General features: G+C 43.8%; 1 protein-coding gene across 3 annotated transcripts in view; it reads right to left on the reverse strand.

Annotated features, from left to right (window-relative positions):
* LNX2 (ligand of numb-protein X 2) overlaps positions 1 to 25,759 on the reverse strand; it is an 83,430-nt gene that overhangs the window by 25,710 nt on the left and 31,961 nt on the right. Inside the window, exon 1 of one of the 3 annotated variants that reach the window (XM_028726390.2) lies at positions 20,387 to 20,406. The exons of 1 other annotated variant lie outside the window; for it this stretch is intronic. The gene's annotated coding sequence lies outside the window, so the exon portion shown is untranslated. Of the gene's footprint in view, positions 1 to 11,339; positions 11,466 to 20,386; positions 20,407 to 25,759 lie in introns of those variants that run through there. One more of the 3 variants, XM_028726389.2, reaches the window with a different exon arrangement.

The following is a 25,759-nucleotide window of genomic DNA, read 5'->3' on the forward strand; positions in this document are numbered from 1 at the left end:
GCAACACCGGTTGGTGGCTGGGGGTCTGGGGTGGTTAGAGGTCGTTGCTGTGGGGGACTGCAGTATTATTAGCCCCCTACTGCAGAGGGGGAAAGGGAGACCTGAAATGGAAGGAACCATAGTTTGCCTTAGGCAACCTAGTGATTTTGGGGCCGAGTTCAGCTGGGGACTCCCCATTTCCTCTGGTAATCCTGGATGTCATACTGCTTTGGGAATATAGTGGTACCTCTGGTTACAAACTTAATTTGTTCCGAAGGTTCATTCTTAACCTGAAACCATTCTTAACCTGAGGTACCACTTTAGCTAATGGGGCCTCCTGCTGCTGCCGTGCCACCGGCACACAATTTATGTTCTCATCCTGAGGTAAAGTTCTTAACCTGAAGTACTACTTCTGGGTTAGCGGAGTCTGTAACCTGAAGTGTTTGTAACCTGAGGTACCACTGTAGAGGCTTCTGATTGGCATATTTCCTTGTAGGTAACCTTTTGCGTTTGGAAACTGTTCCATAGTAGCAATTCCTTCCTCCAGATGACTTAGTCATAAGCAAATTAGTCGTATCGATTCTACTTTTTTCATGATTGAGTGTAAGCCTTTTATTTCTGCACAAAATCAAAAATTATTTTAAAAAACAACAGCCAGAACAAGGCATCATATACACCACCCACTGCTCTGCGCAAAAACATGCATCATCACACTTATGCAAAAGATTGGTTATAAAAGGATTGCCTTGTATGGCTGCCATCAGCAAAATCATTCTATCCAAAGCAGTTCCATTGAAATCAATGGGAAGTTAAGTGGTTTGGAGATTGTTCCTATCAGGTAGTATAATTCCAGAGGGGCGGGGTGTCAAAACACATGGTGCATCCTAAAAATGTTTATTTCCCAGCAAATATGCAAAGCTATGCAATCAATAAGGCTCTTGAACATTCCAGATTGAAGCAGCTGCAGCATATTCTTGTATTATACGTTTCAGCAAAATATTGCATTATACAAATATTGTATCTTGTATTATACGTTTCAGTCGTAGCTGAACAGCACAGCAAACCCATCATGAAGACAACTGCAAATCCATTTTTAATAGGAATACTGTCGAAATGACAAATGCTCCTGGCATTAGTTGACAACGGATGTATTTGCCCCAGTCGAGTGAAGGAGATCTGTGAGTGCAATTAATGCAAATATGGATAAGCACAATGATACTCAATCCCAAAATCAATTTATCTGTTGATGTGGACTGAAATGTGCATTCCCCCACCTGGGGAACTAATGGTGTGCTATGCACAGCCTAAACTAGCCCAGATGTGCTACAATACATTCTGGCTCCAGCCCTGTGCGACTTTGACACTTTAAGGCACCTTGTTTCACCACCCTTCTTCTCAGTTACCTTGAAAGGAAGATCACTGTTATCAGCACAGTGCATACTCTGTGCTAAAAATATTCATACAGTGTCTCAGCAATCCAGATTCTGCACCACAAAAAGGAATTCCCAAATAATGATGCAACTCAAGCAAATCTGCCTATTTTTGTTTTGCATTAGCTTATTATTCCATTTGGCACCACTTGTGCCTGGTTGCATAGTAGAGGCCATAGCTCCTTGCAAGCAGAAGGTCCCAAGTTCAATCCCTGGCATCTCCAGGTAGGGCTGGGAGAGAACCTTTGCCTGGAATCCTGGAAAGCCCCTGCCAAGTGATGCTGAGCTAGATGGATCTGACTCGGTATACGGCAGATTCATAGGTTCTTATCCAAGATTCCCAGACAATTGTGCCAAAGGACCATTCTCAAAAGCTTTGTTGCCTTCTGCAAACAGTCATGGGGCAGGTAGTGCAGCTTTAGTGGTGAGTTTGCTATCCTTTGCATGGACTCTCTCCCGCATTCTCCCTTGGCTGGTTTCATGAACTATCCCAGGCATAGGCAAACTCGGCCCTCCAGGTGTTTTGGGACTACAACTCCCATCATCCCTGACCACTGGTCTGTTAGCTAGTGATGATGGGAGTTGTAGTCCCCGAACATCTGGAGGGCTGAGTTTGCCTATGCCTGAACTACCCTCTCAGGCAAGCCATGTTTTCCATTGGCTGCAAACTAAATTGCTTTGGAATAAAAGGAGATGCTATCAAGATACAGGACTGGCAGCAGCAGAGACGAATGGCAGATTCAGAGTGCCAAGATCTGAACTGGCATGCACAGCTCTAAGGTGTGCAATGAATTCCTCTTGCGGCTACCGTGAGAATCACTTTGTTCCTTTCTTTCTCATTCCTCATGCGGCTGATGGAAACTTTTCCTTATGAGTACCAACAGTGTGGGTTTCCAAGCAAGAGAAAGAAAGGGAACTCTGACCATAAAATTCAGTGTATTACATAGTGATCATGATTTTGCCTTATACCATCAGAGCCTTGAAATGTCATTTCCTTTTCAGCCACCATTTGGTTAAGGCAGGAAATCACATGTGCATTAGATGTTTTGAAAGTATTTGGAGGAAACTGAATTGATGTGGTAGACTGTCAGGATGTTTCCGTAACTGAGGATATCTGCTAAATACCTGAACAATTGGTGGAAAAGACAGGGGTGAGGTAGCGTCTAAATGTTTTTCCAGCTATGTTTTTAACTTTCTTAACTGGTTTGTTTATTTTCCTCTCTGACCTGGCTGTTCCAATTTAAGCTCATTATGCTTTAAAAATGCAGAATTCTTTTAGTTTGGCTGTACTAAGAATTTAGACACACACGTACACCCTGCAATCTTAATCATGTTAATCATGTAAATAATATTGGGCCCAATGCTTCTGCTCCCAATACTTGTATGCCATATTAAATTTTTTTCAAACAATACCCAAGTAGAAAAACAGATACTTTATTGGCACATTTTTGTGTTTTACTTTGAAAGATTTTAGACAGCAGATTTGCTAGTTCCACTTAAAGATAGGGGTCTCTGCAACCCCTCAGAAGTCAAAAGCTTCTCATGTAGTGTACTTTTTGCATAGGGTTAAAGAATGCATGCTAGATATTCTAATGACTATTTCCTGGTTGAACCTTAGAGATCCTTCTGAGTACCTTGCTTGAGGCGAGCGGTGGGCAGGTGGTAAAATATCTGAATGTTGTCATGCCTCTTAGACTTGCTATGAAAGTCAGTTCTTAGCTTGTCAATGGACTGACAAAAATAATGTGCTTGTTCTACAATTTCATTTTTCCTTTCTTTTCGCACACATGACAAGTGGGTGGAGGAGGGGAGGAAAGAGCCATGCCAATCTGGGCATGCACCCAAAATAAAACATGTAATTTTATTTTATGCAAAATTTACTCCCACTCTAAACGTAAGACATTCTGCCTGCAAAATGAGAACCTTTCTTAGCACAGAACCCCAATTTCTCAAACGTAATAGATGTGCTGCTCTCATCGTTAGCCCAGCAAGGAGAGAAAAACATCCCTCACTGATGATGGAGGCAGGTACCAACATAATCGCAGCCATGTATACCGTAGTTGGAGAGAGGATGGTTTTTATCTTCACAATGTTGATTGAATGGTAAAGGGACAAAGACGCAAAGTAAACGAGCAGGGAAGAGGAAGTAAATGGCATTTATATTCCAACTAGGAGAGTCTGTCATTACCTACACCAGGGATGGGAAACCAGAGCTGCTCCAGATGTTATTGGACTCCCAACTTCCATCAGCCCCAGTTAGCACAGATAACAGTCATGGACGATTAGGGGAGTTGTAGTTCGGCAAAATCCTGAGAGCCATAGGTTATGAACCATAGCGCTAAATTGCTACCCATCAAGGTTTCTAGAGAGAAGATTGGTCACATCACAGTGCTATCCCAAGTGACAAGGCTCATCCCTCCTGAATTTGGAGTACAAGGCTCCTGCAAGTCATGATGAGGCATTGCTATGTACAGCTGAAATGATTACCAGGTGTTCCCCGGGGGGAAATAGTGCATTGTACATGCAGTGGTACCTCGGGTTACATAAGCTTCAGGTTACATGCGCTTCAGGTTACACACTCCGCTAACCCAGAAATAGTGCTTCAGGTTAAGAACTTTGCTTCAGGATAAGAACAGAAATCGTGCTCCAGTGGCACAGCAGCAGCAGGAGGCCCCATTAGCTAAAGTGGTGCTTCAGGTTAAGCACAGTTTCAGGTTAAGAACGGACCTCCGGAACAAATTAAGTACTTAACCCGAGGTACACTGTATGCCCTGCGTGCAACAGTTCAGTTATCACCTGCCAAATATGATTCGGGTAATTGGGTGCCTTCCATCAGTCATTTGGGCCTATTTCATGAAACATACTGGGTGACCTTGTGCTAGTCACTGTCTTCTTAAATTAGCCTACCTCGCAGGGTTGTTGTGAAGGTAAAAAAGGGAAGAAAAGCATGCCGTGTGTGCTGCCCTGTGCTTATATGGGAATGAATGAATGAATGCGTACATAAAACAGCACACAGATAAATATGACTGCAGTCCGTTAAAAGGGAAGCTTTTAATGTCTGATGTTTTATTGCTTTTTAAAAATGATGATGATTATTATTATTATCATTAATTCTATTGGGAGCTGCCCAGAGTGGCTGGAGAAACCCAGCCAGATGGACGGGGTATAAATAATAATAACTGTTATTATTATTGCAGATAAGGGCTAAAATGATTTTTTGTATAGAGGAGCGTCCCGATTCCCTGAATATAGAAAACTTGCAGGTAGAAAGAGGCTAGAACCCTTCTTTATGACAACTAGTTTTCAACATACAGGGAATCTGTTAATAAGGAAGAAGAATCAATCAAGTGACACCTGAATTGTGGTGTATAAGTTTACAATCTTATCTGCTGCTCGTGATAACCAGACCTTGATGATCAGCCTGGATTTTCATGAGCCACTTTATGCAGAAAGGCTCAAAGAGATACATGGTGCAACATTATTAAAAACAGCGCAAACAAAAAAGCGATCAGGCCATAAAACAAATCCTTGCCTTCCCCAAGAGAGACAATCAGATAAGCCCCAAAATACCATCAACTGCTGTATAAATTTAACGGTGAAATGCTTGAGAGAAGAGAAACCCCCTGGCACCAGAAAGATGTTGTTTTTGGTGCCAGGAGAGCCTCTCTGAGGAAAGAATTCCATAAACCAGGGGCTGCTACTGAAAAGGCCCTTTCTCCTTTTGCTATCCCCCCCACACAAGCCTCCCATGATGTAATATCTAGCACCCACCACAAACACTGTACATTGAGCACGGTAGATTTATTATTATAACAGTAATAATACTGGTGAAAGAATTGCAAGCAAGATGATAGCAAGTGTCAAGGGAAAGCGAGAAATATCTATAAAATCTGCCTTTCAAAACATATAATTCACTCAGAAATGAGCCCCTTGGAATTCAGAATGACAACCGAATAGCATGGCTGATGCTACTGCTTCTTCTTCTTTTAAATTTTGCACGACGTGCTCCTGATCACGATGCCGCTTGTAACTGCGATTTGTCAGTGAGCATCACTGCGCAGCCTTAAGAAGGTGGCTTCTAACAAATTACATCTTGTAGTTTATCCTTTTAAGAAATAGTATGACAGGGAACATCTCTCCCGGAGGGCACAATTGACGATGCGGCTTCTGTCGTGTTAAGATTTGCTAATTGGGCGCCGAGCTTGGTGCGGCTGCGCCAACAGAACAATCCTGTGATGAAAACCAATGCATGATTCACACCAGCCTATGCCTGGTTCTCACATGCATTTACTCTGCTTGATTTCTTCTCTGCACTCCATGTCTCCTTGGATCACCTCACAGGCAGTCACAGCTGTTTTTGGACTACAATTCCCATCATCTCTGACCTGGTCCTGCTAGATAGGGATGATGGGACTTGTAGTCCAAAAACAGCCGGAGATCTGAGTTTGAGAAACTCTGCTCTAACCCACGGATTGCTGAACTGGCCACCAAAAGTGCTTATGGGCCCCCACTTCTATTGCAGCCAATTGCATTGGAAAGTCATAGCTGGGAAGGTAAGGGCTCCCTGGGAAGAGGGACTGATTGTTAAACCACTCTGCGAATTGTACCTCTGTGGTGAGAATAGGGGTTCCTGAACCAACTACAGTTCCCAGGATTCTTTGGGGGAAGCCGTGGCTGCTAGAAGTGGCATGATACAACTTTAAATGTATACGGTCTGACAGTTTCATGCCAGTAAAGTGGCTTTGTCTGCCACCGAAGGCACAAAAACAAGTTAAAATGACGGAAATGAATGACTAGTTCCAAATCAGTTATGAATGGAATTTTAAATAATTGAAACAAATGGAGTAATTAAACAGGATAGGGAATCATTTCCGCTTTAGACTTCCTTTGCCTTGCTTTCCATTTGCCTTAGCATCCACTCCACAGGAACCTGTTCTGACAGTGATCTATATGTCACCTGACTACCATCAAATAAACAAAACATAAAAAAGCACAAAAACCCTATAAGCAGAGTTCGGATTTAAGCCTAATTACGCCGCAGCTCCGAAGCAGATGCTTGGCCCATCTCAGCGCTCAGCAGAATTACAGCATCTTACATGGGGGCTTAGCCAGCTGCCTTAACTAGGCACTGATATAGCAGGATAATTAGAGACAACATAAACGGCTCCAGATCTGATCTTGTCATATTTTTCATGACAAGCATCTGGCGCTGTAAAGCAAAAACAAAGCTCCGTGTCAATTTCTGATGACTTCACCCTCCATCAAACATGGCTTGCCTCAATGGGGATCTGCTCCATCACTGAAGATGCACTGATGGCGAGGGGGTGGGCAGGAATGACAAATGATGCAAAACTGTAAGGAATATTCTTTTGATTCCACCCCACCCACCATTTTTATTTAAGTGTGCTAATTATATGACAGTAATAATCAGGGCCCACTTTTATCCAGCCACTATTTTCCACTGACGCTGGGGTGTATGGAGTGTTAGGGTAAGGGCAGTACCTGTGGTGGGGGACACATCGTTCTCCTTCTGGGGTAGTCTGTCCTCCTTTGGTCCCCACCCTGCACTTAGCTCTCACGTGTGGCTCCTAGAAGCCGTCAGCATGTAACAGTGGCCACAACTCGGTAAACACTTTGACTGGCCAGCTAAACCAGGTGAGAGCAGCCGATGGGTCTCAAAACCTCAGTGAATTAGGGACTTCCCTGCATGTGAGGCTCTGGCAGATTGAAACCAATAGCGGGTCCAACAGTCAAGAAGGCGGTTTCTTCACATGCTGCAGAGGGAAGTGAGGAGCAAATGCAGCTTGTCAGTCTCGGAAGGTAGCCCATCTAGAAGAAGGAAAACTCTGATCCTTAATCTTTGCTGCCTTGAGGGATATCTTTGGGAGAAGAAAAGGCTAGGGAGTAAACCCTACACAAATCCAGAGTGGAGTCCCTAAGGAGGTGCCTTGTACACCTCCATCTGGCAGGGGGCGCCAACTTGAATAAAACATGGGGGGGAGCGAAGCCCCACCCTGCATAATGGATCACAAGACACAGAACACACACACACCAATTGAATGGCAATGCCCATCAACTTGGGGGGCCAGCAGCCTCTATTGTGGGGGCGAAGGGACCTCAGCCCCTAGGAGTTGGCTTCTGGAAACTCCTGCAGCCAAGCTGGTGCCAAACGTATTGCTCTGCTTTCCTTTGGACCACATCAGCGAGGCCGAGGGGGAGCAGGTCTTGTCATATGGGCATCCCAGGACTTCCCTACACTCTGCCCAGGCTTGCACCCCGGGGGGGGGGGTCACTTTGGTGTTGGAGCTGAAATCCAACAACATCTGGAGGGGCTTGCCCCCGATGTCCACAAAAACACTTGAAAACATCCGCACACAGCCATCCCCATGTTGCTCGGTATTGTTACACAAAGCATTTGAAGGCAGGCTCAGCATTATGCTAAGCCTTCCTAGTTCTAACTGGGTATAAATGACTAATATATTACATTGCCACAAGAAAGATGCTGACAGCAGGAAGCTGAAAATGCTGCTAGACGGGCAGAAGCAAAGGCTAAGATTAGAGGTGCCAAGTTTACGAAAGACAGAAGGGAAGTTGGGATAATTGGTGGCAGACCTTTTCCCCTTGCCTCCAGATGAATCACATCTCCTCACCTTATGGAATATTGCAGTCTGAACGCTGAGCTAAAGTGTGGTGCACTCACAGGAAGAGGTCTTGTTTGACTGAAAAGTTTCGGGTGCAAAGACATCACGTTTGCCCAGCACTGAAACGGCAATATTTGGTACCTTGGGAAAGGGATACAATTTCCCCCCTCAGCTTCTGAATACATAGCACTCAAGACACCACCCAGCAGCCATTAGACCTCTGGTTGATGGACAAGGCTGGCATCATTGAGCATCTGTTGAGGCCCAGACCCCAACAGGGGTCCCATGTGATGCTACTCATCCTTGCTACTGTTGTTGCCTGTTTACCTGCCCTCTCAAGGCTGCGTTGGTGAGCAAGGAGAGGAGCAATAACTTCTATACATCTCATCTTCCTCCTCTCGGAGAGACACGGATTGGGCCCGGGGAAGAAGTGAACATATTAGCAGTGGCAAAAATGGAATAGGAATGTAAGAACAGCCTGCTGGATCAGGCCAGTGGCCCATCTGGTCCAGCGTCCTGTTCTCACAGTGGCCAACAAGCAGGACCTGAGGGCAACAATACAGTGGAACCTCGGGTTACATACGCTTCAGGTTACATACGCTTCAGGTTACAGACTCCGCTAACCCAGAAATAGTGCTTCAGGTTTAGAACTTTGCTTCAGGATGAGAACAGAAATCGTGCAGCGGCGGCACAGCAGCAGCAGCAGGAGGCCCCATTAGCTAAAGTGGTGCTTCAGGTTAAGAACAGTTTCAGGTTAAGTACGGACCTCCGGAACGAATTAAGTACTTAACCCGAGGTACCACTGCACTCTGCGGTTTCTAGCAACTGGTATTCAGAAGCAATACTGCCTCCTATCCCCCCATGAATTTGTCTAATCCTCTTTCAAAGCCATCTAGGCTGGCGCCACCACTGCCTCCTGAGGGAGTGAGTTCCATAGTTTCTCGTTCTACTTGTGAGCTTCCCGCAGGCATCTGGTTGGGCACTGAGAGAACAGGATGCTGGCCTGATGCAGAAGAGCTCTTTTTATGTTCTTCACCTCAGCCTCGGTCTCCCTGCCACCCATCCCTCCCTCCCCCAACAGCTCCGCTTCAGCATGCACTTGTGAATGCCCCTTCCCCCCCAAGATTCACGTGCGCTTGTGAATGCCAAAAGGGCTCTTGCCTGTTGGTGGCAGAGGGGGAGGGGGAAGCACATTCGGAAAGCACAACTTCAACCTTACGAACGCAGAATATTAGGGCACATTTAACAGAGGCCTTGGAACCTGCATTTCATATTTGTGGTGCTTGGCGTTTCCATAGTAACAAGAAGCTTCAGGCTTTAATTACAGCAGCGACTTTAAAAAGAGTGCTAACTCCTTTCTCTCTCCCTCTCTCTTTCTGTTTCTCTCAAGGACACCTCTTGTATGTTGTCTTACGAAAAGCTAATATTAGGTTCTAGAATAAATTATACAGAGAGCTCTGCGTACTCTGCAGAGAAGGACGGGAATCAAAACTGCCCCCACCCCTTCCGCCCCAGTAAGCTAAATTCTGCAAGCTACGTAAGTCGCCGAGTTCCAAGAAATGTGCATTTAATACTTAATTTTGTTTGTGGCCATTGTGAGGTAGGGCTAGGATATTTGTGGGACGATGAAGCCCTACCCCACCCCCACCCCCACAACTGGCAGTCCTACCCAGCCTCCTTGGTGTCTTTGCGATATCACAGCAAGCATCAGCCCCATGTCCTTTCAAGCATATACAGCAACAAATAGGGATTTAAAGCCGTTTGGGTAAAATAAAATAAAACTAAGCTGCTCAGGCTGCTGAGTGCTGATAAGGAAATGCCCCTTAACTTCCCTTGATTTAGACTTGCAAGCACTAAAAACAAAACATGACTGAGCCTTCAAGAACTTGCAAAAGGGAAAGTTGCAAAAAAGCAAGGATCGGGTCATCCTCCCCCATTCCCATCAACTGCTGTGCCCAATGCCATCCCTTCCCTGGCAGCGCGGCAGGGATAGCAAGGTCATTTTCTTCTCTGTCCCGAGGTCTCAGACTCCCCTCTGGTGCTTAGAACCCTACAGCAGCAGCATTCCAGTCTCAAGGACCCATGGGAAATGCTGTTTCCCAGGGCTCCCGAGGCCCCAATGTATAACTGCCCCACCATCAAGTAAGTCTGGGAGGAAGAAAAGAGGACAGTGATATCAGGAGGCAGATTTTGTTGGCATCTGCAGAAGTGATGGTCAAACTTTGGTACACAGCAAACCAAGCCCTGTCCCAACTTTGGAAGGGTCTGGGATTGCCTTGTATTGGGGGTAAAGCATCTCAAACTGCAGGAGTTTGCATTTCGAATGCCCCAAAATTCATCCTCATCACCAGTGCTGAGTTCTGTGCCTGATGCTAAATCTGGTGTCTTGGGAACATCTCAGGATCATCTTCTAATAACTAATACACTAAAAATTCTGGCAGTTTTTACAATCTGCAAAACCAGAGACTACACTTGTGCATGCACTGTATAACCACTATTATAAGGGAGGGAGGGAACTGCAATCCTATAGCCACTTACCTGGGACCGAGTCCCACTGAATTACCGTATTTTTCGCTCTAAAAGATGCACCCGACCATAAGACGCACCTAGTTTTTAGGGGAGGAAAACAAGAAATAAGAAGCCTCCTGAGTGAAGAGGGAGCGCTCCTTCCTCTTCGCTCAGGAGGCTTTGCAGGGCTATCCCTGAAGCCAGGAGAGCAAGCGGGATCAGTGCGCACTGATCCCGCTTGTTCTCCTGGCTTCAGTGAAAGCAAGCCTCCTGGCTTTCCCCCGACCTCCTGCAAAAGCCAGGGATAGCTGCATGAAGCCTCCGCGGGGCAGCGGGATGAAGGCTCCCCGCTGCCCTACGGAGGCTTCGCGCGGCTAAGCCAGAAGCTAGAACAGCTAGAGGGAGCGCTGCGCAGTGCTCCCTCTAGCTGTTCTGGCTTCTGGGGTAGCTCTCGAAGCCTGCATTCACTCCATAAGACGCACACACATTTCCCCTTACATTTTAGGAGGGGGAAAGTGCGTCCTATAGAGTGTAAAATATGGTAGATGTCTACTTGTGGGTGCATAGGATTGCATTGAAAGTTACTGAAACATAGATGTAAAGAAAATATACATGTCAATGCACCATAATCCACAGAAAAATATGTATCAGTGAACCCTGGGGGCGGGGGAATGAGGCTTTGTATCATTAACATAAAGACACCAAAAGAAATTCAGTAATCACAGTTCATTAATCACAACTGCATATTGATCAAATTATAACAAAAAGGAAAAGTACATACCCTATTTCACACATGCTCACCAATTCCATCTAAGAAATTCCTGTATGACTTAGTTATGAAGTAATTTCTGCTATACAATCAAGTAACTCAAACCAGCTAGACAAGATCTCTTGACAAGAAAAGACCAAAACCTTTTTTTAGTCAGAATATATAGAAGGGTAGAGTTTTATGCTTGCAGTCATGCAATTAAGAAAGGGAATAATTAACCAGACCCTTCCCCCCCCCCCCACCTGGTCAAGTGAGTTTGGGGAGGGAGGAGGGTGAAAAATCTGTTTGCACAGGAATTTCAATCTGTCCAAGAACTCTTAATACGGTATATGGGATGCTCTTTCAGATTAGAAAGTCTAATGCATTCCGTCAAACCCTTTCCTTTTTGACAAGTGCGTGTGCTTCCAAAGATCAGAACAGAGAAAGCTGCAAGATTTTTTTAATGATTATTGAAATGACAATAGTCCTTTTGTACTGTTAACGCTGAACCTTTTAAAGCAGAAAAAAGTATTTTACCAAAGGTTGCAGTTCCATTTACTCGTACGTTTACACAACTGCATCTTTTATTTAAGACATTTTTCTTTTTACCTTGCCTTTCCAAAAGCTCAAGCTGGTTTACAATTCAAGCTTTTGCTTTGCAGCTAATCTGAAAAAGACAAGGAAGCAGAGAGTGTAATGCATGCCCTTTGATCTTGTGCATCATCAGAAAAGCACTTGTCTCTCAAAGGAGACTGGAAAATTTCTCAATCCAAAGTTCCATGTCCCTTAAAAAAAAAAAAAGAATTAGTCACAGTAATCCAAATGAGAGCATTCCACTAGCAAAGCACATTAGGTACCAAGTTATTCCATGGCATATATAACTTGTTGGCAGGGTCACAACAATAGGTGATAGTTCCAACTCCACCCACCTGCCCCAAGAGATCTTTCAGGACTCTCTGCCTCTTTGGTCCAGATGGAGCAAGACAGGATAGCTCCATTTCTAAAATCACCTATTGCCAGGATTCCCATGTCTGTACATTAATAGATAACAAACATGAAACTGGATTCTCTTGCTCTAAGTCTTGATCCTGCCAACATTCTCAACTGATGCAACATCCTTATTCTCCAATTCAAGCACAGCAAAATTCCATTAGATCACTGGAATGCTTTTGTAATTGGTTCTACAGATGCAATTCATTTGAAAAGTTTGCATCTGAAGTGGTCACCTATTTGCCAAGGAGGACCTGAACTTAAGATGCTGGTATTCTGGCCAGGCTGGGACTGATGGGAATTATAGTCCAACACACCTGGAGAGCACCAGGCTGGGGAAGGGCTGCTCTAGAACGTTTACACTGGAAGACCCCCAAATTCTGTATGAGAAGTATGAAAAGCAGCCCCAGAGGCACAGTTAATTCACAAGCTCCTTTCTGGTAAGGTGAAAATGGAATAAGATTAAGGGTGGGTGGGTAGAATTATCCGTGTGATCTAAACGAAGCAGGTGCAATTTGTTTTGCCTGCTTTTTTTCAGCAAAAAGCAAAGATCAGCCAGCATAGAAAGAACAGACAGTAAACTTTGCAAACAGCTCAAGCTCCTGACTGATGGCTGTGGGCTGTTAGCTACTCAGAATCTGGAGAACCCTCTCCACTAAGGATTGCCAGGAGTGAAATGTGCAACCTACCGATCATATAACTTCCAGCCCAAGTCAGCATGGTCCAATGGGCAGCTAATGAGCTAGATCCACCCCATAGAACATTTTGATCTGGCCCCGCTAAGGTACAAGTTATGGAGGCAGAGAAAGTAGACCTCTCCCAGTTCAAGTGCCACATTCTCACATACAAAGGAGGTGCTCTACCACTGAACTACAACCCTTTCCATCTGAGATAAGGCCTCCTCCAGCCATTTACTCCTTCAGATACATGCTTAAGACTTTATTTACCAAAGCCTCTTCTTGCTGAAAATTTCAATATATGCGTATCTGTGGGCTTGGGGGGTCATCTGCTCATCATCTTCTGGTATTGAACTGTTACTTTAACTGTGCAATTTCTGGTGTCTCTTTAATACTTATTTATTTTGTCTTATGTGCACCAGTCTGATAATTTATCAGTCTTAGTGGTTTATAAATATTTGAAAAATACAAAATAAAACTCGGCTGTGCTTACTTATGAGTAGACATGTACAGGCTTCCACTGCTAATCGTTACAAAACAGAAGAGGAAATGGGGTAGGGGCATGGAAAGTTAACAGTGAATTCTGGCACCCTGAAAAAATTAATTAAGACGTCTTACTGGAATAAAGATAATCTTAGGCCAAAAAAAAGCCCCAAGCAATAGCAAAACTGAGCAAAACATTTATGCTAAGGAAAAAGGAATGGAGTGCAAAAGGAATATGCGAACGAAGTCCACGTGACTCTCCTGGGGAAGTGTTCTTTTAAATAGAAGCCATGTTTGGAAAGATTAACAACTCTTTATGCAGCTTGCTACACTATCAATATTAGAGAAAGGATTTTAAACACAGCCTGCAGACAGGCGTCTCAAAGGCAAATGGCCCTTAGATGATTATGTAAACTCTTGTCTATATCCAAGGGAGAAAAAGAACATACAAATTACGATAATGCTGTATTTGTTCAAGTCAATAGCCGGGCATAAGACACCCCTCTATTTTAATCTTCATAATTCTATAGCCATGAAAAGCATTAGAGCCTTCTAAGAAAGCCTTTGTCAGATCAAACCTGGGTGCCCCTCCACTTTCCAGATCTATTTTCAAATGCACGTTATGCTTGTCTACTCTTAATAAACCATTCACAATTCAGATCATTTCCCTTTTATGGACCTCCTCCGTGCAATCATAACTTTTTAATATCAGGAGCGTTGGAGAAAAGCATTGTAATCTGCAGGAATCATGTTTTTCATGATAAGCTTGCCCCATGTTGCAAACAAGTGACCCATTGCAGAGAAGGAGGGAAGGCTGTCGTTTCAGTGGCTATTGCTTGTAGAGATGCACCTGTATTGTAGCTCAGCACATGCCCTGCATGCAGAAGGTCCTCTGTTCTCTCCAGGTACAGTGGTACCTCATGTTAAGTACTTAATTCGTTCCGGAGGTCCGTTCTTAACCTGAAACTGTTCTTAACCTGAAGCAGCACTTTAGCTAATGGGGCCTCCTGCTGCTGCCGCGCCGCCGGAGCACGATTTCTGTTCACATCCTGAAGCAAAGTTCTTAACCCGAGGTACTATTTCTGGGTTAGCGGAGTCTGTAACCTGAAGCGTATTTAACCTGAAGTGTATGGAACCCGAGGTACCACTGTATCTCCAGGTAAGGCTGAGAAAGTGTCCTTTTGGAAACCCTACATAGCTGCTGCCAAGTCACTGTAGACCAGCCTTCTTCATCCGGCCACCTCCAGAACAGTGTTGGAAACACTCACCAGCCCGACTGAAGAGGCTCCTGGTGAGACCAGAGGGACATCGCTATGCCTGACAACAACCCCTAACTATTGGATTCTTTTGCCCCATCTTTTTGTGCCTGTCAAACAGCCGTGTCATGCTTATGACAATATTTTATTCTTTTGTGAGTTGTGCTGTTTTAAATGTGCATTTTGTATTTGACTTTTTTTTTTGGAAATGTTTAAGGTGTTTTTTTGTTAACTTTGCTTGTGTTAAATATGTATTCTGTAGTTGACCTCCTTAGTAATGTTTTATTTTGAAATATTTAAGATAATATTTTAGTTTTCCATTAATTACGTTGCTTTGGCTGTATACGCTACATTTGACTTTCTTCAGATTGCTTCATTGATGCTTTATTGACGTTTTAATATACTGTAAACCGCATTGAGATTTTTCTTAAAAATATAAAGCAGTATAGAAATAAATAAATTATTATTGTTGTTATTGTTATTATTATTGTTGTTGTTGTTGTTGTATTATTATTATTATTATTATTATTATTATTATTATTATTATTATATATAAGCTAGGCACCTAATGGCACCTAAAGCCTACGTTGCAGTTGCCACAACAGATTGTCTATTTGCCAGGGGACTAGATGAACCTCAAGGTCCTTTCCAATGGTACAATTCTGTGATTCTATGATCTCTACTACATTGCTTGACTGTAAGCTTGCCCTTACAACAGTTCGCTTGTCCCGGTATGCAAGAAGGAGAAACACACATGGTGAAAATGGAAATGGTACAGTCGTACCTTGGTTGTCGAACAGAATCTGTTCTGGAAGTCAGTTTGACTTCCGAAAATGTTCGACAACCAAGGCGTGGCTTCCAGTTGGCTACAGGAGCTTCCTGCACGCAATCAGAAGCCATGGAAGCCACGTCGGATGTTCGGGTTCCAAAGAACGTTTGCAAACCAGAACACTCACTTCCGGGTTTCCGGCATTCGGAAGCCAAAACATTCTAGTTGCAGCATTCTAGAAGGCAGCAGGTTGGAGACCATTAATCTCACCTGGTATAAGACACATTCATATACTCTTCAGCATAGCTGTTAAAAGGTACAGGAGTTCTAGTTTCCTTTGCATGTGGCCCCCCTATCAGCAAATATCACTTGCAGCTCACAGAAGCGCTATTGGAAACAAAGTACTTCCATGCTTAGGAACACAGATTGCCAAAGTCTAGGAAAGGGTGAGTCAAGCAAGGCTGTACTATGAAAAATGCCATAGTACACAGTTCACCAGAATAGATGGCCAACTCACATTCTTGGTTTAATTTTTAATCTTGCATGACACGATGATACCAGATGCTGACACAACTTGCTTTCCGTTGATTAACTGGAACAGAAGTTCTGTTCCCCTGAAACCTGTTCTAAGACCAAATGGGAGTTCTGAACACTACTTTTATAACATAAAAAGAGCTTGCTGCATCATGCTGTCGGGCTATCCAAGTCTAGCACCCTGTTTTCATTGGCAATGTATCTCATTTCTTAAAAACATGAGAATCACCACAAAATAATCATAATCAGAAGTCAACCTGAAATTCATAATCTGGGAGGGGGGAAACACCACTTTTGTCTACATTTGCAATAGAATAAATTGAGGATGAGACAGGAGGACGGTTTCGCATTCAGACTACAAAAGCAGAATGCCTTTTTGAATGCCTCCTAGATTTAATTCACACACACACCTCCCTGAAAGTGCAAAAGTAAAACGAAGGAAACAGAATGAGTGCTGGATATCTAGGGTGCTAGATATTTACTCACATGGTAGAGCATTCAAAATGGGCACCATCTTGAATACTGAAGTGGTATTTGATTCATTCGTTCATTTATGCATATATCCCCCAACCCCTTCTTCCATCACAGAACCCAAGACAGAGTACATGTGGTTCCCAGGGAGTTTGCCATCCCAGATCTAGCCAAGTGGTGGCCTCATATGCTCTCAGACCATCCCCTGAGACCATAGCTCATTCCACATCCCCTTTTTCTGCCAGGTATAGTCTGGCAATGGCTGCGGCTGTGGCTGCAACCAAAGGTGGGTAGAGCCAGAATCACTGGTGGGTGAGACCACCCCTTTGTCTCTGTCTCTCTCTGGCACCTCTTTCTCTTTTATACTCTCTCAATTTTTCTTCTTATCCAGTAGGTTGTTGCAGCAGGGATAGATCTTGCCTAGGGATGGGTAAATCTGTTAAATCTGTACAGACTGTGGAATGTAAACACCTGTCTCGTGACAAGCCCTTTCGCTGCACAGTGAAGGAAAGCAGAAACCAACAGATCTAGCCAAGTGGTGGCCTCATATGCTCTCAGACCATCCCCTGAGACCATAGCTCATTCCACATCCCCTTTTTCTGCCAGGTATAGTCTGGCAATGGCTGCGGCTGTGGCTGCAACCAAAGGTGGGTAGAGCCAGAATCACTGGTGGGTGAGACCACCCCTTTGTCTCTGTCTCTCTCTGGCACCTCTTTCTCTTTTATACTCTCTCAATTTTTCTTCTTATCCAGTAGGTTGTTGCAGCAGGGATAGATCTTGCCTAGGGATGGGTAAATCTGTTAATTTTCCAGTCTTAAATTCAGTTCTCCACATTCCCACATCAGTTTGTATTTTTTTAGTACAAAATCCTCATGGGAATCCATCAATGTTTTAATGTGAATTTATTCTAATATATACCGTATTTTTCGCTCTATAACACGCACCAGACCATAACACGCACGTAGTTTTTAGAGGAGGAAAACAAGGAAAAAAATATTCTAAACGAAATAGTGGATATATGATTTTTGTGCTTCATGCTGTGGCCACAGACATGTGATCTGACAGTGAGTTTGGAGTAGCCCAATGCAAAAATCCTGAGGATCCATGTGGATCCATGCTTTGTAACCACGGAGGAGGGAAGGAAGGGGAACCATGGATCCTCTGCTCACGACTGCAGCAGATCCCCCCAGCCACCCGCAGGCATTTGCTCCATAACACGCACAGACATTTCCCCTTACTTTCTAGGAGGAAAAAAGTGAGTGTTATGGTGCAAAAAATACGGTACTTTTTTTCTTTGCCATTTTGCCTAACAGGAAAACTGCTTGGCAAAAATGTGTTGAATATAATGCATTTTTCTAGGTTGTTTTCACTAAAACATAAAAGCACATAGAGCACACTTTACCATAGGATATGCATTTTTCAATGCATCATTTAGCTTTATTATTCTTAAATTTTAGAACTGCATTGCAAAATTCAGAGAAGCGCGAATTTCAAAAGATGGCTGGGTTTCGCTTTGCATTTTGTTGCAGAAAGTGAGAATTCAGCAAGTCCAACTTTAAATGCAAACTGAATAGATTTTCTCCCCAATCCCTACTCTGGTCAGTGATCTGCCCTGATTGTTACATCGGACTCCCCATTTCCTTTCATATTGTCATCTCCCCAACACACCCCTCCTCTATTTCTCTCTGTCTCACGTTCCCCCACCCACATGAAACTGTGCTAAGGGCCACATGGAACGAGGTTTAGGGCCGTAGAATTTCCACCCCTGCTTTTAAAACATTTTCTCTTTTTAAATCTGACAGTATGTTATTTTAAGTAAAAACTTTCCAAACGGAGCAAACACTAACATCACACACACATGCAAACGAAAAGCTTTCTGCAGGGGGTGATTTAACAATAAGACTATTTAGAGAGATGTCTGCATTCATTACAGTCAAGAACTTTAATAGGTAACTGTAGAATGATTACCGAGTATGTATCCTAGGAGACTAGATAGAGCTCTCATACCTAAAAGGCACAACACTTTCCCCTGTTTCCAATACAAAAAGTACAGGCTCTATAAATAATAGAGTAAGCTTGACAAATAAAGTTAATCTCTTACTTTGGGACCCATTAAATATGTATTTCTGCTTGTCTGGCATTGCAAATTATACACATTCTGATCCCTGCTACATATCTCTCATTTCCCCTCCCTCCTTCCAAGCTAACTACAGAGAAGTTACGACCCTCTGTTAGGGTTGAATTTAAAAGCAAAAGAGGAGAGGTCAGCAGCATCGTGATGGCTGGGATTCTGGACTATTTAAAGTATAAACCATGGGTAAGGAATCTCTAGCCCACAGGCCAAATTAGGGCCAGCACAGGTCTCAGCGTTGCCTGCAAGGCCATTTCCACCAAGCCATGCCCCACCTGCCCCACACCTGAGTCACTGGGGGAGAGGGAGCCTGCTGTAAGCGATCAGTGCTGACAGCGAGCCCTGCTGGTATGGGCTACACTAAGGCATTCCCCAAAGGGGCTCACTGTCAGCAAGTCCTGCTTCGTATGTTTGCAGAAATGGTTTGGAATCAAACAGCCCCTGCAGATGGCCTTCAAAGGGCCTTTGCCATAACCACTGATCATCACAGGCAGGGCCATTCACCTGTCAAAGAGCAAAGTTGGCCCACAGGAGGTGGGGGAATTAAGGCTCTGGCACACTGGTTAGGTCCAGTTCTGCTCCCCTGAAAGAAGCCTTAACGTTCAACGAAGATGTTCTGTGTTGAAACAGCAATTCTCTTAGGGCAAGGATAGCCAATATGGGGCCTTCCATCTTGTTTTGAATCACAGAATCATAGCACTGGAACAGACCCCAAGGGTCCTCTAGCCCAACTCCCTGCAGTGCAGGAATCTCAGCTAAAGCATCCATGACAAATGGCTATCCAACCTCTATTTAAAAACCTCCAAGGAAGGAGAGTCCATCACCTCTTGAGGGAGAGTGTTCCATTGTAAAACACAGGGGTCAGCAAACCTTTTCAGCAGGGAGCCGGTCCACTGTCCCTCAGACCTTGTCGGGGGCCGGACTATATTTTGGGGGGGAAATGAATGAATTCCTATGCCCCACAAATAGCCCAGAGATGCATTTTAAATAAAACCACACATTCTACTCACGTAAAAACGCCAGGCTGGCACCACAAATAACCCAGAGATGCATTTTAAATAAAGGCACACATTCTACTCATGTAAAAACACGCTGATTCCCGGACCGTCCCTGGGCCGGATTGAGAAGGCGATTGGGCCAGATCTGGCCCCCGGGCCTTAGTTTGCCTACCCGTGGTCAAACAGCTCTTACTGTCAGAAAGTTTCCCCTGATATTTAGTTGGAATCTCCTTTCTTGTAACTTGAAGCCATTGGTTCAACTACAAAACACGCCTGTATGCTTGCTATGGCTGAAGGCAGTTGCAGTATACAACATCTGGAGGGCTGTTATCCCTTTCTTAAGGTAATGGCTACAATGGACTGCCAAACATAAAATGCAAAAGCCATATGAATGCAAGCTACCTTTCAAGCACAGTGCATTTTAACATAAAAGTGAACCTTATTTCAGGCTACCAGGTCTACCCTCTTCAGTTCCAAAGGCAGTTTGGAGGGGGAGTGATCCCATGCATTCTTGCTTCTGGGGAGATTTCTCTGAAACAATCCCCCACCCCAACGTGAATGCAGTCTCTAAAACACCATTCCCACTTCCGAGATCATGAGGAGGAACGCCTAAGTAGGATTCCTTGCAAACCCTCCGCAGGAAGGTAGGCTGATAGCTCAGAACAGCTGCCACAGAAGCTGCTAATGTCAAAGCAACCTTAATATCGATTCCCCTTTCTCTCCTGTGCTCTCACACTTTTGTATTGCAATTTAAGCAGGAGCAAAACATACCTGAGCAACGTGTAAAGCCATAGGGCGAGAGGCATTGTTCTTCCCAGTGGAGGAGGAGGAGATCACATGATAACACAGAAGTTCGAGAGAGGAAAGGCTGCCAGCGTGCTAGTATAAGCAAAATACACCAGTGGAATAATTAAAAGAGCGCCAGCCACAGCAACCTAGTGCAGGCTCTAAGCACAGCGACCTATTGCAGGCTCTGCTTTAAACACTGCAAATTGGTTCTCGCACATAATGGCACATAAATGCAAGCTCAGCCTTGACAACCACGGCTCGGTACGTGCTGTAGTGGCACCTGTCATAGTTAAAAGGATCCACAGGGCGTTAGTATTCAAACTGCTTTCCCTGGAGGGCATATTAAATAAATCAAGACTTTAAAAACATGCTCCAGGCTAGGATTAGGCATATAAATGCTTCTCCAGGTGTAGCAAGGCAATGCCATCTTGCAATTCCAAATTTTAAGTACTTGTTGAGAGCATGTGCTTACTGCATATAGTAGGGGGTGTTTCCAAAACCACTATATGCACCAGTGGTTTTGAAACGTACATAGACCACTAAGCCAAAATAACCTGGTTGTCTAGAATGCAAGGATGTGCATAGAGTGGAAATAGATGGCACAATGCAATCAAGAGACAATTAATGGGATTCAAATTTCCCTTCCATGAGACCTCCTGGCATGTGCTGTTAGAGCAGTCTTACAAACAAGTCCAGAAAAGTTAGTAGCTTACAGGATTTATTTATTTTTTCCTTATTCCGTGTGCCTAACATTTATGTCATACATAAATCCTGAAGAGCTGGAGAGAGAGAAAGCAGTCAGATATTTTCCAACAGACAAAATCTTCATTGCATAATTGTCTGCTGGAACTTTTTATTCAATGTGGGGACCAGGTGAGCAGCTATTCATCAGTTTGGCTCCATCCACACTAATCATTCGTATTGATTTTATACTGCTTTGGTTTTCGCCAAAGCATCCTGGGTATTGCAGTTTGCTAAAGGTGTTGGGAATTATTAGGAGACTCCTGTCCCCCTCACAGAACTATAATTCCCACAGCTCCCCTAGTAGAAAGATTATTAAACCAGTTTGAGTTTGTGGCCTGGCTGTGCCCTCTCCCTACCCCCCCCCCAAAGACTGGAGAGATGTGCCACAAGTTGGAACAAACACACACTTCTCTGTAATCACCAACAATCAGCTGATCAATTGCCCCAAATCCGACATCATATATGGCCTGAAACAGTGATGGGGAACCTGCAGGCCTCCAAATGTGGTTGGACTCCAAATCCCACCAGCCCCAGTCAGTGTGCTCAGTGGTGAGGGATTATGGGAGCTGTAGTTCAACAACATTGGGTGGGCCACAAGGTCCCTTTCCTAGCCAAGGGTGTGTGTGTGTTTTAGGGGAGTACTGAGGGCAGGATAAAGAGGCGTGGCAAACCAAATTCTTCTTGAGGACTGTAGGCACACCAACTCAGCACATTCTGCTGTCTTTATTGTAGCAGAGAAGCAAAATTCTGAACACAAAAAACCCCATATAAAATTCCTTTTCTCATCCTTCATCTTCAAACTTCTCTCAGATAAACAAGAAAGGGGCTGTCAATTGATATTCCTTCCAGCCCACACCAAGCTCTCAAAGTCAATTTGGCTGAATGTAAAACAGAACAACAGCTCTATTTATAAGCTGTCCACCTCCTGCAGTAACTTCAGGATGTAAAACATTCCCCATTATACCTGGTCCAGGGGCACACATCCAATTTGAATGGGAGGTAGCATCAGGGTTTTGCAATTTTCGCTGAAAATTGGCAACAAGACTGAAAGCGTTTCATACAGGCCTTCAGGACACAGATACCAACTGGGCCCCCGAGACTTGTCACTGTAATAATATTCTAAGCAAGGGCATCTGCTGCCGCCATGTAAATCGGAGCCTACAGCTCTCTGACCCCCACCTGTCCTCCTCTATCAGAAATCCTGCCTGATATAAACCACTTCAGATATGACAAGCTCTGAGCCGTAGTGCCATAGGAAAGGATTTTTCTTTGAACAAAAGACTGCATTGACGGCAATTTCCAGACACAGGAGTGCATTCATTTATTTCTGTCACCACGTTTGTGCCCTACCCCACCTCAGAGATGCTCATGGCGGCAAACAACTGGGTTAACCTCCCTGTCCTCTCACAACAACCCTATAGAGTAGGTTTGTCTGATAGCATGACTGTCATAAAATGAGGTCTAGTTTACCCATGAAGCAGAAAGAGGCCATAAAGTGGATTTAATTTGTTCAGCTGCAGGTAGGGGGTGCCATTTTTTCAACGCACCCACATCTCAAAAAAACAACAAACCTGCAAGCGAAAATGAAACAAAACCTAATACATTAGGCAGAGTGATTCTAGCCCAAATTACTCCCCAACGTACTCATTTTTTTTACACTAGGAACAATTTTAAAAAGCACATGCACACACCATAGAAGAGCTGCCCAAAATGGCATTCTCAAGTGGGACAGTCCATTCTACCCCTTCAGGACTATGGACATAACTTACACACAACCTCTGGAAGTCTTCAATATCACGTCCACTGGGTGGGGGGAATCTGACTATTTAAAAAACCAATTCACTGGATCCAGATTAAGTCAACTGAAAAGGAACTTAAGGTCAAAGGGGTATGTGGGGTGTTAGGGAAGGTGTAGTACCTCTGGTGGGGAACACGTTGTGCTCCCTCTGGGGTACTTTGTCCACCTTTGGTCCCCACCCTGCACTGAGCTCTCACCTATGGCTCCTAGAAGCTGTCAGCATGTGACAGCGGCCACACTCTGGGAAATGGCTTCAACTGGCCGGCTAAACCAGGTGAGGGTAACCAACGGGTCTCAAACCCTCAGTGAGTTAGGAACTTCTTCTGCCTGTGAAGACAGGCACCGGAAGATTGAGCGGGCAAGGCAAATAGTAGGTCCAATGGTCAAGGAGGTCATTTCTGCACATGCTGTAGAGGGAAATGAGGGGCAGATGGGACTCATCAACTTGGGAAGGTAGCCTATCTAAGAGAAGGAAAACCCTGATCATAAACCTCCACTGCCTTGTAAATATTTGGGGAAAAGAAAAGGATAAGGAGTAAACCCTACAAAAATCTGGAGTGGAAGCCTTAGATCAATAGCGTCTGGTACACCTTCTTCCAGCAACTTCTGCAGCCAAGCTGGTGCCAAATGTATAGCTCTGCTTTCCTTTGGACCACATTAGCGGAGCCAACATAGGGGCCTTGGACCTCTGTACAACCTGCCCAGGCTTACTCCTGGAGGTCATTTCAGTGCTGCTGATGCAGCAGTTTGACTTCATCCCCCGAGGCACACTCCATTGTCTCTCAAGACAGATAGATGGCAACAAAAAGTTCAATGGGACTTATGTCAGTCATGACTAGCCTGACCAATTGATTTTAATGGAAATTAAGTCCAAGCAGTTTAGGCTGCAGTCCTAACCGCTCTTACCTGGGAGAATGTCCACTGAATTAATTAAGACTTACTTCTAAGTAGACATAGTTAGGATTGCACTCTTAGTCTGGATCCAACCCAATATAATGTTCCATAGTCACCTATAATAGTCACACAAATTTGAATGGAAATTAATGACAAATGCCAGTGTTTGTTGTAATTTCTGAATCAGTGGAAATGTGGATGAGGTCATATCAAAACAAAACAATTAAGAAAGACCTGGCAGCATAGTTCAAGAAATAATCAACTCTTTTCGACAATTGCTGTCTGTTTCCTTGTTGACCTTTGAATATTCCACAATGGCCTTTGAGACCGTAGACCGGGGTAGCCATCTGCCACACTCCAGATGTTTTGGTCTACAACTTCCATCAACCCTAGTCATCACTGCCAATGGCCATGGATTATAGGTGCTGTAGTCCACAACACCTGAGAGGCACCACATTGACTACCCTTGATGTAGTAAGCCATCAGACAGTGAGTGAACAACAAGAGAATTAGGAAAGGCAGATATGGATTATGTAGCCGAGTCTGATGCTGTGGAAGTTTCTCCTTAAAATGGGTTTCCAAAGTCTTCAAAATGATTCAGGGCTTTCTCATTTTAGCAACCCAATGACTTGATTGCTCAAGATTTATTGACTGTACTTACTCTGTTTTATGGAGCACCGTTTTTTAATGCCATTTTAATGCTTCCCACCCTTCAAGTAAGCTTCAAAAGGAAATGGGATAAAAGGTATTTTAATCAATCAATCATAGTTTAGCACATGAAACTGCTAAAGGTACATGAACATTACTACACACTGAAAAAGTGTATCAATTTGATTTTTATTTTTTTTATAAATGCAAAAGTGGCATAAATTGTAACCTGTCCTGGGACCAGCTGGTGAAAGGTGGGTAAATAGTAATTACAATAATACCGGTAATAACAATAGCTTCTTTTACCAATGCTGATCCAAAATTGCTTCAACCGTATTAACAATGAAATACTGTTCAGCGTTTCACTGTTTTCTGATTAGAAACTGCCAAGGAACAATTGAAGCTCTCTCTTGTACTGTCAAGCAAGGTCCCCACAATTTCTAGTTGTATAGAATTATTATAATGTCTCATCAAGAAGGAGCTTACCTAGCAACCTTAAGAAGAGCAAGAATGGCCCCTTTGTTTTAAAAATTGCACTGGATTTAATAAAACCTGGATGCATCATTAGGTTAATTTAAAACATTGCAAAATACATTGATGGATGCTACCTAAACCCAATGGCTATGCTTAGCTCAGAGGAATGTAGCTATTAAGGCAGAGCTTAATAGGATTTTGCTATTTATTGGTCTCCAACTTGATTCCCCCCCCCCCATCCAGAGAACTATAAAGTAGACTTAAGCATTCAGAAGTACAATGGCAAGTTGCATACTTAGATCTTTAAACCAAGGATTTTCAACATTTTTGTCAAAGAGTCAACATCAACACTCAAGAAAGGAGATTCCGACTAAACATCAGGGAAAACTTTCTGACAACTCAACTTTCTAGAACTTCCTATGTGCAAAGCAGTCCTTAGAGGTTAAAAACACAACTGAAAACCAACTGCTTTTTAACTGTCTGCTAGTGAAAGAAATGCCAACCTAGTGTGCGGCAGCCGTGAAAAAGGCAAATTCCTTGCTAGGGATCATTAGGAAAGGAGTGGAAAGTAAAATCGCCAGCATCATAATGCCACTATACAAATATAGTATCAAATATCACCTCAAAAAGGAGATTGTGGAGTTGGAAAGGATTCAGAAAAGATTCACAGTAGTGAGTTTGTTACATGCACAAAGATGGAAAGACTTATCATTACCTACTGTGGAAGAATGGTTGTTGAAATTAATGGCTTTGGCTGAGCCGGCCAACTTGATGTGTCTAATTAGAGGGAAATCATT

The sequence above is a fragment of the Podarcis muralis genome, chromosome 4 (assembly GCF_964188315.1).
Source record: "Podarcis muralis chromosome 4, rPodMur119.hap1.1, whole genome shotgun sequence".
Lineage (NCBI taxonomy): Eukaryota > Metazoa > Chordata > Lepidosauria > Squamata > Lacertidae > Podarcis > Podarcis muralis.